The sequence below is a fragment of the Lepisosteus platostomus genome, chromosome 5 (assembly GCF_059453375.1).
Source record: "Lepisosteus platostomus isolate fLepPlt1 chromosome 5, fLepPlt1.hap1, whole genome shotgun sequence".
Taxonomy (NCBI): domain Eukaryota; kingdom Metazoa; phylum Chordata; class Actinopteri; order Semionotiformes; family Lepisosteidae; genus Lepisosteus; species Lepisosteus platostomus.
In genome coordinates this window covers 17,065,964-17,072,814 of record NC_142615.1, presented here as the reverse complement: position 1 = coordinate 17,072,814, position 6,851 = coordinate 17,065,964, and the positions used below count along the sequence as shown (strand labels likewise).

Below are 6,851 nucleotides of genomic sequence, written 5' to 3'. Positions count from 1 at the left end.
TCAACCAATCACGTACCGCGGTATTTTGCGTCATCGCGCGTCACAATGCGCGACGCCGTAGCCAATTACCTCCGGTATGTGTCTGTACTGCGCACTTTGAATGGCTGCATCTGTACCTTCCAATCACTGATGTCGCTCTCCCTAAACCTTAACGTGATGTTTTGCAGATGTGCAGTGTGCCTTTACTCCTGTATTAAAAACGACCTCTGTTGTCGGGCGGAGTTGAAGGAGAACTAACTGCACAGAAAAAGTATGTAACGATAAAATGTTTCTACACTTCAGAATGTCCCTTTAAATCCCTGCTCACACACGTCGGTGTGGGGAGCGGGCAGGTAGAGAGCTTTTCCAGAAACTCATGATGTTTCTCATGGGGTTCCAGTGCAGGGTAAGGTCAGAACAGCTGGTCTGATTGTCTTAGAAAACAAGAAATTAAAATCAACAGGGAAATTGAACAATACAGAAATCAGAGCAGTATACAATAGGAAGCAAGCAAACAAAATGCTCAGCAAAATCGTAGTTGAGTAAATTGGTGTAAAAAAAATATTTGTAAGCAAAGGAGAGCCCGTGCTGCGTGTGAAACACATCAATAGTTCAGCATTTCTGAAACGTTTAATTGAATTGACAAAGAAATCCTCTCCTTAAACTTCAAAAAAGGATTATCTGTGGAGCCAGCAGGCGAAACACTGCAGTTGCCCGTTTCTCACAGGTGTTTGAAGTTGTGGATAACATTTAGTTAAACCTAATAACTGGTTGGGCCACCCTTAGAAGCAACAACTGCAATCAAGCGTTTGCGATAACTGGCAATGAGTCTTTTACAATGCTGTGGAGGAAATTTGGCCCACTCATCTTTGCAGAATTGTTGTAATTCAGCCACTATGGAGGGTTTTCGAGCCTTAACCGCTTTTTTAAGGTCATGCCACAACATCTCAATCGGATTCAGGTCAGGACTTTGACTAGGCCACTCCAAAGTCTTCATTTTGTTTTTCTTAAGCCATTCAGAGGTGGACTTGCTGGTGTGTTTTGAACTTGAACTTGAACTTTATTGCCATATGTAACCGGTACTGGTACAATGGAATTCTTACTTACAGAAAGTCTCTCGATTGTAAAACAAGTGTAAAAAACAAGACAAAGTGCAAACAGTGCATCAAGACAATGTACAAACAAACAATAGACAATGTGCAAGTAAACATGTAGACAGTTTGAATGTAAACAATACAGACGTGTAAACAATGACTGGAGATGTGCAATAGATAAGAAATCATAAAGAGGTAGATGGCGATGGTGTAGGTGTGGTCCGAGGGGGATGGCTAAATTTGTTCGCCAGTCTCACTGCTTGTGGATAGAAGCTATTGAAGAATCTAGTGTTAAGTGTCCGTATGCTCTTATATCTCTTGCCTGAGGGCAGTGGGGTGAAGAGCTCATGCCCGGGGTGGTGACTGTCCTCTGTGATGGCCAGAATTCTACCACGGCAGCGGTCCTCATAGAGCTGTTTAATCTCGTTGAGACTGCAGCCGATGATCTTCTGGGCCATATTGACCATTCTCTGTAGTGCCTTTCTTTCTCGCGAAGAGGTGTTACCATACCACACAGTGATCCCGTTGGTGAGGATGCTCTCGATGGTGCAGCAGTAGAAGTTCACCAACACATGTATTGGCATCCCCCATCACTTGAGGCACCTCAAGAAATAAAGGCGCTGCTGAGCCTTCTTCATGATAGAGTCAGTGTTCACAGTCCAGGTTAGATCTTTAGAGATGTGAATTCCCAAAAACCTAAAGCTGGTGACTGTTTCCACTTCCGTTCCATCAATACTGAGTGGGCTGTGAGTGTATGGCCTGTGTCTCCGAAAGTCCACTTTTAGCTCTTTCGTTTTCTTTATGTTCAAGTCCAGGTTATTGCTATGACACCACCTAAGCAGCTGTACAACTTCATCCCTGTAAGTGGACTCGTCATCATCACTGATCAGTCCTATTATAGTGGTGTCATCGGCAAACTTAATGATGCGGTTGTTGCTGTGTCTTGCTGTGCAGTCGTGAGTAAATAGGGAGTACAACCTTGGACTCAGACAGCAGCCTTGTGGGGTTCCAGTGCTCAGGGTGAGTGGTGTTGATGTTTTATTGCCTATCCGCACCACCTGTGGTCTCTCAATAAGAAAGTCCAGCAGCCAGTTGCAGACAGAGTTGCACAGACCTAATCCCCTGAGCTTTGTCACCAGTTGACTGGGTATGATGGAATTGAATGCTGAACCGTAGTCCACAAACAGCATTCTCACATACGAGTTCTTAGTGTCCAGGTGTTCCAAGGTTGTATGCAGAGCCAGGGAGACAGCATCATCCACTGCTCTGTTGTTCTGGTAGGCGAACTGCAAGGGGTCCAGGGATTCTGTGATGGAGGAGTTGATGTGTGACAACACCAGCTTCTCCAGGCATTTCATCACCACAGATGTTAATGCTACTGGGCAGTAATCATTCAGGCATGTCACTTTTGTCTTTTTGGGGGTTGGAACAATAGTGTTTTTTTTAAAGCAGGTGGGGACCATGGACTGTGACAGGGAGGAGTTAAAGATGTCCGTAAACACTGTGGTCAGCTGGGCTGCACATGTCCTCAGGACGTGAGGTGGTATCCCATCAGGCCCTGCAGCCTTACGGATTTTCACCCTGCTCAGAGTCTTCTGCACGTCCTGCTCTGAGAGTTTCAGATCAAACTCGCCCTGCACACTTGGGGTCTTCTCAGCATTGCCCTTGTTCAGAGCATCAAAGTGGGCATAGAAGTTTGCCCGCTTTGGATCATTGTCCTGTTGCAGAATCCAAGTGCGCTTCAGCTTGAGGTCACGAACAGATGGCCGGACATTCTCCTTCAGGATTTTTTGGTAGACGGCAGAATTCATGGTTCCATTTACCACAGCAAGTCTTCCAGGTCCTGAAGCAGCAAAACAGCCCCAGACCATCACACTACCACCACCATATTTTACTGTTGGTATGATGTTCCTTTTCTGAAATGCTGTGTTACTTTTACGCCAGATGGGACACACACCTTCCAAAAAGTTCAACTTTTGTCTCGTCAGTCCACAGAGTATGTTCCCAGTCTTGGGGGTCATCAAGATGTTTTCTGGCTCATCAGTGGTTTTCGTCTTGGAATTCTGCCATGCAGGCCATTTTTGCCCAGTCTCTTTCTTATGGTGGAGTCATGAACACTGACCTTAACTGAGGCAAGTGAAGCCTGCAGTTCTTTGGATGTTGTTGTGGGGTTTTTTGTGACCTCTTGGATGAGTCTTCGCTGTGCTCTTGGGATAATTTTGGTCTTTAGAAATGGCTTTATAAACTTTTCCAGACTGATAAATCTCAATCACTTTTTCAGACAGGCCCATGTAGGTTTAATTTTTCCCTTAATAATAAAAACCTTCATTTAAAAACTGCATTTTGTGTTTACTTGTGTTATCTTTGTCTAATATTTCAATTTGTTTGATGATCTAAAACTTTCAGTGTGACAAACATGCAAAAAAATAAGAAATCAGGAAGGGGGCAAACACTTTTTCATACAGCTGGCTCTGTGGTGCAATGGAGAGCGCGTTGGACTTCTAGGCCTTGATAGAATGAAGTCATTCAAAGGTTGTGGGTTCGAGTCCTACCAGAGTCATGTATCATTTTTATTGAACCTTTCTAAATCCTCTAGGGATTGGTGTTGATCAAGTCAAATACAGGACTTCTTAAGAGTCCACAGTTGAAAATGAACCAGCAGCCACAAGAAAGAAATTAGCACTGGACTGTGATCACATCACTCCTGTCCTGGAGTCCTTGCACTGGCTTCCTGTCAACTTCAAAATCCTCAAGCTCAGCTATAAAGCTCTCCATGGCTTGGCACCTCAGTACCTGTCTGGGTTATCGCCCTACTCCCCACCTCACAACCTTCGCTCTTCTAATTGTGTTTTCCTATCTGTCCCCCAGTCCATCTGGACTACACTCTATGGGTGACAGGGCCTTCTCCTGTTTTGCCCCAAAGCTCTGGATCTTTATCCCCAAGGATATCAGTCACCTTCTCTAAACTCCTTCAAATCCAGACTCAAAACCCTCTTCTTTAGAAGAGCTTTTAATGCACTATTCTTTACCCCTCTGTTCCTACTGTATTTAATACCACCATCTATTGTCTCCTCTAACTGTGTATTCTCATCCTGCTTATCTTGTGTATTTTTTTAACTTTATTGTTGTCATTCTGTAAAGTGCTTTGAAAAGCCACCTTTAAAAGCGCTATATAATGTAAAGATTATTATTATTATTAATAATGAACAGTGCATTTAACACTGAGCACATGTGGTCCTTCTTTGCAAAGGATTGCAAAGGTTGGGAATTAGCTTTTCACTCGTGTTGTTGAAGACCGTATCCTGGCTGTGTTGCAGGAAATGTCTGGATGCCATCACCGGATCAAGGAGAGGATCAGGGTTTTGGGAAGTCTTTTTGATGCCTGACACTGTGGGTTTCCTGGTTGTAACGGGTGTCATTCTGGATCTAAACAACAGAGAACACCATTGAAATCGCTGGACTGCCTAGCGGACACTTTGTCGCCTTCTTCTGACCTGTAATTAATGTGATTCTCTGAAAACGTGGCACGTTGTATCTGTGCTACCTTTATGGAGGGTGACCACACTCATAAGGATCATAGATTCGATCACAAGCATCTAAAAACGAGAATGAGAAAATGACATCACGCTATAAGGCTGAATGGCACGAATTCTCCTGTTCCTTCTGCAGCAAATGTGAGTTTTTTTGCTTCTTAACACTGAGATAGTTGGAGATATTTGGCAGCTGTGGGATTCCAACTCAACCCTCAAAGAGACTGGAGCTTTAATCCAGCTCTAAACTAAAAACTGGGTGACTTGTAAGGGCTGGTAGGAGAGGAAAAGAATAAATGCTTCTTTTTTGGTCTTTAGCTACTAAAAGAAAGGAAAAAATATTTGATTATTATTTATTCACCAGTTGTTTTGATCAAATTATTGTAACGCAGTGCCATATTAAGGTATAATATGTACATGAACGTCATGTCTGAGTCGATGATGGCAGCTGAGTATCGCTGGAGGACAGTTCATCATGAGTGGGTAAGCCTGCATAATGAGGGAGAAGAGATCGGCCTCTCTGATGCAGTGTCCAGTGACACTAACCTTCTGTCCTACTGTTCTCTGCTAATGTAGAGGGTGAATGCTTATTTAGGTGAATGTAAGGTTTCATTCTTGTAAAATATTTCCGAGCACTTTTTTTGTTGCTGAAAATTAATCTTGTGCATTTGAATGAATTCCGATATTGTCACCTAATTCTATACATTGTTTCATCAGACTAGAACTTTTATAGGAGCTCAATTGCATTTATGAATTGCATAGTGATAGTATTTCTTTCCGTTTAAATACTTCAGTCAAAAATGTAGAGAAGGTGCTCCTGTTTTCACCATTATAAGAACTGTGATGCACCAGTAATATTTACTCTCACAAAAGTATTGTAATTGTATTGTTCTGTTCTGTAACAATCTTGAGTGACACAAACCTTCTGTTTTACTGCACTACACTTCTCCAGAGGCCAGTTCAGCACACAAGGATCCTCAGTCAAACAAACACTGCAATCGCTTGATAAAAGCCATTCCTCATCCTTTCTCTTAGTATTGGTGCAACTTTTGTATCCAAAGAAGGCGATTTGACAATGAAAGGTGCAATCATCTTAAAGAGAGTCTTCATGAAGGCATGCACAGCTTAAGGCACATGAAGCTGAATCCATGAGCTGATTGACACAAAACAATGTCACTTCACATTATCCGCAAAGCTGTTTTGCTTGTCTGACCACCTCTTCGTACTTTACAGTGAGCGCATATATTTCAGTTTCTTCTTTTGTATTTTCCTTACTATTTTACTGTCCCTTTCCCCCATGTGGAGATGTATCCACTGCCAAAACTGCTGTCTGATTATTTAAATTATCTGTAAAACTGTTACATGACTTCATCTAATTGTAAATTTATAAGACAGTCTGTGAGACATTTGTGAGAGTAGCTGAATCCCAGGGCTGGTGTGGAATCACACACAGACAGGTCTTCTGTGTGATCTGAATCCCACTGCCCAGAGCTACAGACTGGTCAAATGGTCACTATTGTAGACACGACCATCGGACAATCGGCTACAAATAATCAATATACTGATCATATTGTCACTACTGGTGTTTATTACATAAATACTATATATAAATAATAAGATAATTCCACACTCATGTGTGTTATAAAACATTTATAAACATTTTGGGAGGCTGACATACAGTAAAGAAAGTAATACTGAAGGGCTGGAAGTCCTGGAAAGCGTTAATAGAACCTTCTTGCTTTCGACCTGGAACAGAGCCCACAACTGCCAGATCAGTGACCCCTGAGCCCAGTTCACAGAGAGGAGAACCAGGGGCTCTTCTATGTCTCTAAGAGGGCTGGGAGGAAGGATAAAAGGGGGAAATGTGACATGAGTCCAGGCTGTTCTGTCTGATATTGTTCATGTAGCAGCACTGATTGTCTGAATATCTTCTGGTTCTGGATTGTGAGGATAGAGAGCAGTACGGAGTTGAGATCCTGTCTGAGTGTGAGTCTGAGCAATGAATCTGACTGAGAAAAGAATAATGATTTTTTATTCTGCCTGAGAATTTTCCTGAGAATTTTTCCTGATAATTTTTCTTCTTTTCCAAGTGGTGTTACATCCCCTTCAGATACTCTACACAGACTGCCAGAGAGAAGAGGAGAGAGAGATGGACAGATAAGAGCACACACAGCAAGAGACACATACGTCTTGATTTACTTTGAAGCAAGTGTTCATTTCTTTTCAGGAACAAGTTGTTTTTGAACTT

The 6,851-nt window shown here is 42.5% G+C and overlaps 1 non-coding gene across 1 annotated transcript; it reads left to right on the top strand.

Annotated features, from left to right (window-relative positions):
- Window positions 1–3,540: 3,540 nt before the first annotated feature.
- Window positions 3,541–3,633, top strand: trnar-ucu (transfer RNA arginine (anticodon UCU)). The gene is made up of 2 exons: window positions 3,541–3,577; window positions 3,598–3,633. It is a non-coding gene; the product is annotated as a tRNA-Arg (tRNA).
- Window positions 3,634–6,851: the final 3,218 nt, after the last annotated feature.